Source organism: Macadamia integrifolia, chromosome 3, assembly GCF_013358625.1.
Source record: "Macadamia integrifolia cultivar HAES 741 chromosome 3, SCU_Mint_v3, whole genome shotgun sequence".
Classification (NCBI taxonomy): Eukaryota; Viridiplantae; Streptophyta; class Magnoliopsida; order Proteales; family Proteaceae; genus Macadamia; species Macadamia integrifolia.
This window is the reverse complement of record NC_056559.1, coordinates 31,482,387-31,492,272: the sequence shown is the minus strand read 5'-3', so window position 1 is coordinate 31,492,272 and position 9,886 is coordinate 31,482,387.

Sequence of the window (9,886 nt, the reverse complement as noted above, 5' to 3'; positions counted from 1 at the left end):
CCTAAGTTCACATGCTCAAATACATGTTAGTTAGAAACTCTACTATATTAAACTGAAAAAGGCTCTTTCAGCTTAAGGCCTATATTGTGCCTCCTCATATGAATTGTTATAAGATTTTTTTTTTCTCTTAAGACAAAAAAATATATATATAAAAATATCAATGTGGGAGCATATAAAATATCCTACCTGCTTAGAAAACCCTTTCCTTGATTTATATTTGGGGAAAATGCTCTTTCAGCCCGAGGTGTACTGCATGCCTTCTCACACATATTAGATTATTATATTATTTTTTTATAAAAAAAAATCGACAATTAAAAAATTCAATATAAGAGGGTTTAGAATACTATGCTTGCTCAGAGAACCCTCTCCCATATATTTAATTGTGAAAAGTGTCCTTGTATAGATTCTTCCATACCTTCTCATACAAGAATCATTAGGATCCACATTAATATTCTCTTTTCTATTTTGATCAATGGGAACTGAGAAGGCATGTTTGCTACCAGGCTATATGGCCCCTGCAATAATATGGGGACCAATAGGAGCTTGAGCATGGTTTTCTAAGGAGAGGGACAGAATGATCATTTTACTATCCCATGTGAGAGAGCGTATTTCCCTTATTTAATATAACCTTGAGTCATTTATTCACAAAAGACAAAGGAACGTATTTTAAGTATATGTGTGTGACATTTATTCACAAAAGACAAAGGAACGTATTTTAAGTATATGTGTGTGACCTTGGTCAATAAGCAAATTTATATTCCTAGTTACTCACTTAAAAAAATAAAAAATAATAATAAAAAAAAAGTACATGGCATGCAAGAGGAAAGAAGCCTAGCTTCTTGCATGTATCGTTGGTGATCCCAGTGTCATAGTGTGGTGGGTTTACTATATGGGCAAGATCCCAATCCAACATGGTACATATCACGAATAACTAATTTTCATTATTTATAAATAACTGTTCAAGGGGACTTTACTTACGCACACCAAAGCATGGATTTAGATCTTGGTATTGATATTAATCTCAGTGCAAAGTTGGCCAGATCTATTTGAGTCAACTCAAGATCGACAGAGTCCAATGCAATCAATGAAGGATCCTAGGCTCTACCACTAGCTAAAGAAGCAAGAACATTATATATGCATGTTAAATTAGTTTACTTCATTTTTTCTTCTATGGTTTTTATCTAATGAAGATTTTACTCTTATTCATATGCAATAGAGTGCATCCCCAATCCTTAGGAGTTTGAGCTAGAATGTGTAAGATCATCCAAAGAAGATTTTTGCATTTCCCTATTGGGGATTTTTCTGAGCTGGTTTTTACTTTCACATTGAGAGGGTTTTTTTTTTCCTTAATCAATCGATTAAAAAAAAGTAGTTATGTACATCAATGTCTGGTTTAATGATGTAGAGGTGAATTGTTAGTGGTCTTGATGATCCGTGGTGAATGAATTTTGGTTCACTATGATCTTAAAAAAATTTAATCCATAAATAAAAGAGGATTTTTTTTTTTAGTACAAGGGACTTTGAGATTTACTTGTTCCGAGAATTTGAGCTTGTCATGTGGAAAAACCAAAGATGTAATTCGCTACTGATACCAATATTGATATAAATACATATCAGACATATTGGGTTTATATAGAATTAAAAATGCCATTTTCATAATAAAAAGAAAATATTAATACCGTATCAGTCGATCTATATTGATCAGATATATTATTCAATCGATCTAATATTGGTAATTTAAGTCATATAGTATGATTTTAAATATCAATATTGTATCAATTATATCAACTGTATCGTATTAGTATCGATTGTGACCAATCTCAATCCGAATCGGTATCGGCAGATATCCCCTAAATCCATGGCGTTTAGTCAACATGTGATAGTGATATCTTGTTAATCTTCCAAGCAACTTGATGGCACGTGAAAGACCTTTCGAATTAGATATGCCACGTATCAATATCTTTTCTACCAAATCACTATAATTTAACCCAAAAAAAGTTTTTTTTTTTTTTTTTTTTGGGGGGGCGGTGGGGTGGGGGCGTGGGGGGAGGTGGGGCCGGGTGGTGGTAAGAAGCTTATTAATGACTGTCACATTACTCAACTAAAGACGGATAAGTGGTTATGAGATTGAGTGGATTAACAATGGTACCCTTTAGACAAATTATTTTTTTAAACAATAATACCTTATAAAATTAAAATCAAGACATCAAATATTTATATTTAATTAAATAAAAGATATGAATTAGAACCCACAATTTATGTCAATATTTTTTTTTAAATCTAAATATTTAATAATCTCTACTATTCATATTTTTTATTCTTCTATTTTCTAAATGTTCCGTCAATTTTTTATCATTCAAATTCGAATTCGTTTTATATTTAACAAAAACAATTGTTTCATTTTAATTAAATTGGTTTGATCTCAATAGAGAGAGAGAGAGAGAGAGAGAGAGAGGTGTGCAAACCCCATATCTCATTACATTCTGAACCTATATCTCATTATCTGATAGGGTATACGTTAAAATTTGCATTCCAATATCATGCACTTATTTTTCCCTCCGCATAGGGTATGTTTTGGATTTGCTATTCATTAGTTTCAATAACAAATTCAATCTTTTTTTTTTCCTTGAAGTCTACTTTAATTTCCAATTGGCATGTATTTTCAAAATCTTCATTTTACCATATGACTAATTCTGGCTGAACGATGTGTCCCCCTCATATTAAAACTAGAGTTCAAGTTAAAAATTGGGATACCTATAGAATCACAATGATCATAATGGATCAAAATCAAATTGAAATATAGACATCGTCATACTTGATCTTACAATGGTCCCTTCGAAATAAATAAATAAATCATGGTCCAAATTTTTAATGTCCAATTGACATCGGCTATGGTCATCAAATTATTATCCTTTTCACATATGCTTAGATGCAATTTTTAAATAAGGGTTTTTTTTTTCATAACTTGGCAATAGAAAAATGAAAACTTTAGGCTATCTTAGATTATTATTATTATTTTAATAAGAATCTTGAGTTAAATTATATTTGCCTTTTTTTTAATAATTTAATGTAATATAAAAGAAAGTGGGTGAACTTATTTAAGATGCATTGGACAAAAATGATAGATACAATCTTAAGAAGATCCTCTATCAAAAAAAAAAAACTTAAGAAGATCTTCAAGGGAAAGAAAAAGTTTTCCAAAGGCTAAGACAGAGCACAATTAGGAATAGCATAGGCAAAGACATTGTCATCTCTAAGAACATAAAATAAAGAGTAATAAGTGACAAAGTTGGCAAATAGAAGCTCAATAGGAGGAACACTAGCTATTTATATAATTTGATCTCCCATCCCATATGTGGGCACTCATTCTATTTCTTCATTAAATTATCATTCTAGACAATTTTTCCATCACCCACTCTCTTATTGGTAGTAAATTGCACTATTGCGTAGTTGTGATCCCTCTCCCATATATATAGATAGATTGGCAAGATCCAATCCAATCTTTGATATCAAGTTTTAAATCTTTCGATGATCATGTGAGTTTAGAACTTCATATAAATTCTTTGTTCTATTCCATTTGTATCTTTTCTTTTGATACAAGTCTTACTAACGGTTTTATAGAACAAGAATCAAATTGGTGAATCAACCAATTCAAATTTTAGAATTAGCCATAGCCGATCCAGCCTAATCCCACCAATTTTACTACGTTTTCAGCCGATTCTAGCCAATTCAAATTGGAATTAGCAATTTTCGTTTTTTGAAACGTTGGTCTTACCCCAATTCATCCCTCCCCCCACCCCTCCAAAAAAAAAAAAAAACTGTAAAGAACTCTATCTATTTAGTTATTATCGGAGAAAGGTCTCATACCTAAAAAGGAAAACCTCAACGCAATGGTAAGGTTACTCTATTACAATCAATAGACCTCTATCGGTCACGTGTTCGAACAAATAAACAGTCTCTCCACAAAAGTTGGGGCATGACTAGGTGCATATGCCTAGGGATATCAACCAGTTAGGCTAGATTGGGTTTTGAGCTTTAAGCTCCTACTAATCCAGTTAATCAGGCCTTAAAAAGGTCTTAAACAGTCGAATGCACTATTTATCTACTACTTTCTGTCTTGATCCTTACTTTAAAACCCTGGTGCCTGGTTGCAAGGCAAGGAGCGGGGTGGAGTAGAGGTGTGGGGATTAGGATCAAGGTTTTAAAACAAGACTTAGTGATGGATGAGTCTCTGCCGATTTTGATTCAAAGCAACTCAGAATCAGTCGGAATTGATACCAATAACCTTAGAATCGGCCATTTATTAGAAGGAGAGGTAGAAATTTACTTTCTATGAACAACTTGAGTAAATGTAGATTAAGTATTGAAAAGTGATAAAAAAAAAAAATTTCCTACAAGCAAAATCAAACCATTTAATAAACAATCGATTCAGTTTCTGTTTAATTCTACCCAAAAAAAAAATCAGTTTCTGTTTAATTGGGCAGTCTCAGTTGGCCCTGAAAATGACAACACTGAGAACAGAAATAGAGAGAGACAGACTTAAGATTATAGTGCAATTGTTTCACTTTCATATTGATACTAACTAAGGAGATGGATACTCTTATCAATTCGAAACCACTTACATCCATTCAAGTCTGCAATATAAATCTCATTAAACTGCTTTTCAAATTTATATGCTTCCCTATTCTTTATCTGTTATCAATCAATGGTTCTCGTCTCCTATTCTTAAAGATCAAAAAATCTATTTTTTCTCTCTCGAAACAAGGGAGAGGAAAATAATAAAGAAAGAAACAATTATCGGTATTTTAAAAGGTAAAATTATATAGGAAAATCTTATTGTAACCATAGTTATTAGTTACAATAAGATTGTAACCTCATTTGTTTGCCCTTTAGTCTTATTCTCAAGAGTATTTTAATGAAATTTTTTTTTTTTTTTGGTTTTCACGTCAGAAAAAAATGATGCATTTTTTGTTTTTAATGAGGATAAATCTATCATTTCATATCAAAATAAAATTAGATGACTTTCAACTTTTTTAACACCATTTTTATCCCGACATTAAATTGTATATGAAAAAGCATTTAAGAATAAGGCAAAAGGCCAAAGATAAAGGTCATAACTTTTTAATTCACCACTTTGGTGACAACAAGTTAATCTAATATAATGACCACTAGATGGAAATAAATATAAAATATAAAATTGCATCTATTATGATTTCAAATACTTTCTCTACCTATTTTAAACTCAAATTATACCAATGAGATGCTTGTATGGTCCTCTTTCATAGGCATGTAATATATTCATGTATCATCATGTAGCAAATAAAATAATACAACGAATAGTGCATAAGGCTCTTGCTATAGCAAGGTCTGAGAGAGGCATTGTGTATGCAGTCTTACCAACTATTTCGTAAGAGATGCCGTTTTCAAGTTTTGAATTGTCATACTTAGTGCATAAAGCTCTTGCCACAGCAAGGTCTGGGAGAGGCATTGTGTATGCAGTCTTACCAACTATTTCGTAAGAGATGCCGTTTTCAAGTTTTGAACCTGTGAACAAGATGTTACAATAATACAACTTAACTATTGCACCACAATCCCACCCAATACACAATTAAGAATGGACTTTTTGGATTATATAAAGATATGAAGAAAAGAGGGTGTGATGTGATTTCAGCAGAAATCCTTCCCTATAACAGAAAAAACCGAGGTAGTTTGCTCTTAATATAAGGATCTATTTTGGGTAGAACTCTCTTATGTAATATGTAATGTAATGTGAATAGTTTTTTACTCAATAATTGTTAAATTGATTTCAAGCCAATAGATTGTCAATTATTTAGGTGACCAACTCTTTATATTTATAGAAACAGAGGGTTATACTACTTTGGGGTGTCAATTTCCAGCTTGAATGAGTTGGACCGACCGGATGGTTCAGCCCAAACCTTTTTTGATTTAGGTTTATGAAATTGGTAGAAATCAAAATCAGACCAAAGCAACCAAAACTTAGTCTGAAACGATATTAAACAATTATAATATTATTCTTATTTGCTTATGCTATATTCAGGGGAAAAAAAAACCCCCAAACAAGTGGTAGCCAAATAAGAGTTTGCTACGTCAACCAGATAAAAATCAATCCAATCTAGACCAAAAACGAAATCAACTTTTGACTCAATGGTTTGGTTTTAGTCTGACCTATTATCGGTTCGAAAACAATTCAGCCCAATTGAAATCGTATCATATTGATCGATTGACACCTCAAATACTATGGTGTGGGGAAGGATATTCAACTGGATCTACACATTAATTTCATCATCTTTCATCAATCTTTCACAGATGTGGCGGAGAACAATAGGTTCATCGGTCCATAATCAACCTCGCCGTCAATGAATATATATTAAATCACCCCACCCCCCAAAAAAAAAATTTTTTTTTTCAATTCAACCATGGCAGAAAGCCTACACTGTAACCTCTTGGTTTGATGGACATTCCCATATTGGGAGGATTCCTATGAAAAATTCACATCTTAAGAGCTCTTCTTGACCACTTCTCATTTTGTGGTCTAAAAGAATGATGTCAATTAATGTGGCTTTGGCTCATAGCTTTTTCCTTAATGAATGAGTTCTCCTTAGGGTTTTCAGTATTGATATATGTGTATTTTATTTTATCTAATTAAGGATCGATATCTTTTTTTTAAACTAAGAATTGGTAATCACTTTCTGATTACTTACTAGATTAAATTAGATAATAAGAGAATGTGAAGGTGTCATCATGGGATTTCTCTAAATGGCTTTTATCTATTTCTTTGATAAAATATATTATCATCATATGATATTGGCCATTGGGTTTGAGTGCTAATGTTTGGGACTATTATTTAATGTTGACTATGGATAGTGTCGATTAAAAACAGAAAAACAAAAATATCTTTATATATATTTTTCTTTTTATTTTTCAACCAAATAAAGATAGGGAAGGCTACGGTTCTTATGTTAAGAGAGGCAAAAGGATCTCTAAATTATGAGGAGAATTTTTTATATTCATTTTGCGAAAGATTCTTTGAACCTACAATGCTTTCTATGCCTCCTTCGCAATCAATTGTTTATCTACTTTTTAAGGAGAATAATAATAATAATAATAATAATAATAATAATAATAACTCCTAAAGATATAGAAAGCACCATAGGTTCAAATATATTTTTCCCATTCCATTTTTCTTTCTCCTCAAAAAATGAATATAAAAATCACTGTGAATAGGTGTATCACTGTTACAACAATGGCAATGTAGAGATAGTATCACTCATACGTGATTAGGATACGATAGAAAAAAATAATAAATAAATAAAATCCCAAATGAGAAGGTATTAATAGTACATTGATCTCGTGAGAAATCTTTTCCCAATAAAATAAACAAGGGAAGGAGTTCCGCACATGGACGATATATGGAACACCTGTTCCTTGCACAATAAACAAATTGAAATCTCTCTCTCTCTCCATTTTGAACCTATTCATTTTAAGGTGACTTTGAACCATCTAAACGAACAATAATCACATGGATGGCTTCTTTGCTCTTCCTTAGTCCTTTTTAGGGTTTTGGTCTCTGACTTCTGAGATACGTAACTGAGAACTAACTTTTCCCAATATATAAACTATGTCTTACCAAGTTAACATTTGATTAACTTTATGGATTAACTTATGACTTATAGAATGAGGATTTGACTCATCAAGTCCCTGTCCTAATCTTGTGATGCAAAAAAAATATTATTATAGAAAGTTGGGAATTGGGGGTGGATGATGTAAGCTATATTAGCGTGCAACTTTGGATGTGGTCGCTTGTTGGGTTACTCCCTTCTAGGTTAATATTATGGAATTATTTAAGGGGGTTTTGCAAAATAGGAGAAGAATAATATGATGATTATATGATATAAGGATAAATTTTTTGTTAATAAATAATACTTTTTTTTTTTTCTAGAAGAATTTAATTTTATATATACAAGTTTTTTTTTTTTTTTTGGTAAACATAAGATACATAAAGTTAAACAAGCAGCTTAGTTAAAGATTAAAAGTGGAATAATTTAATTTTATAACACACATAATGTTAAACCAAGACAACTAGCTTAATTAATGGTTGAAAGTGGAAGAAATTAATTTTATAAAATATATATAAAGTTAAACAAAGACAACTAGTTTTTAAATAACGACGGAGCCTCCTATTCAACATGGTGGTGTTTGAATTGCCAGTAGGCTACTTGGGGGATCTCATAACACTAACGTCAATGATTTCTCATCAAATGTATCAATTTTTGATAATTAATAAGATAAATACCATGAATATTATTTATCCAAATCCTTTCTATCAAAGGAATTAAATAATCATTCATGATTGAATCTAATTTTTTTAATTCTTTCACAATAGGGTCCCTTAAAGAAAGCATCATACTCCCTTTAAGAAACATACTCTTTAGCATGGGCAAACAATCTCCCTCATTTTATTAATGTTTTTTTGGGAGGGGGTTGGCTTTCTCAGAAGAGTATAATATTTATGGAGTTTAAACTTGTTGATCTGACTAATCATTAAGTAGGCTAATTAGTTTGATTAAACAATTCTAAAACCAGACTTTAGTCACAAAACCTTGTTCAACTTTACAAAACCTTATCCCAACTACTTTTAAGTTCAGCTTCACACATATTACTTGACCACGCAATGGACCAACTGAAGATTGAATAGTGGAAGTTAGGTGATCTATCCAAGATACCATAATTTCGTAGCCATATAGTTAACCACTTAGACCCCTATTAGTATTATCTAAATGGCCACGAAATGTGGTTTAATGGGATGTCCATGGACTGAAAATTTACAATATTTCGCGGGTTTTGCTTTGTGTAACCATGGTTGGTTACATTGAGATTGCCATCAGAATGAGGTATTGTGAATTATAATTAAAAGTTCCTTTACTACATATCATAGTCAAATTCATTAATTGTTAACTAAAACAACTTTTTTTTTTTTTTAACAGAGTAGGGGATACAAAGTGGGAAACTAGATGTGGAAGTGGAGGTCTCGGGTGCACAAGTGCTCTACTACACTATGTGCCTACCAACTGCGTTAAGCCCATAAGGCAATGAACAATGATTATGGTTTAACCCTACAACAACCAGATATAGATGTACTAAACTTTTTATTAATCTAAGTTTTCTTTTCTGCTTTTTCTCATTAAAAAAAAAAAAAAAAGAAGAAAAAACTGCGTTAACCCGACCACTTTTCCAAATTGATCTTAATGTTTTGAAAGAATTGCCCCAAAATACAGCAAAAATTTTAAATGCATCTACCGTTTTTCCGACTGAAGAAGTGCGGTAAAACTAAAACTTAGATTTTGATTTAAAAAATATGGGAGAGGGATAGGTATGTCGCCGATATCAAGTATGCTAGCGGATAGCACCAATAGGAACACATGATGGAGTATCATTCAGGAAGGATATGAGGGTCATTTCAGAAAAAGGGAAGAGAGAGATAGACACAATGGGTGCTAGCATACTTGATATCGGCGGCACACCCAACCTTTTTCCAAAAAAATATATAATTTAATATTATATAAGCTTATGGTTACAAGTCAAATATTAATATTTAATTAATAAGACATTAGTTGGGCCTGCAATTTATGTGTATATTTCCCTTTTTTCAATTTAGTATTTTTAAATCTAAACTTTATACCTCGGACAATCCGGTTTTTTATTTTGGTAGTTCTTGAAATGTTTGACTGTATTTTGACTGTCTAGATTGAATTTTAAAATTTTTCATGGGAGAGAGGGTTCCCTAAAAGGTAGCATGGCTGCTGTGCCAACACAAGGGCCAATAAAAGACTCAACAAGGGCACGATTTCGGGCTTTTATGAGGGGC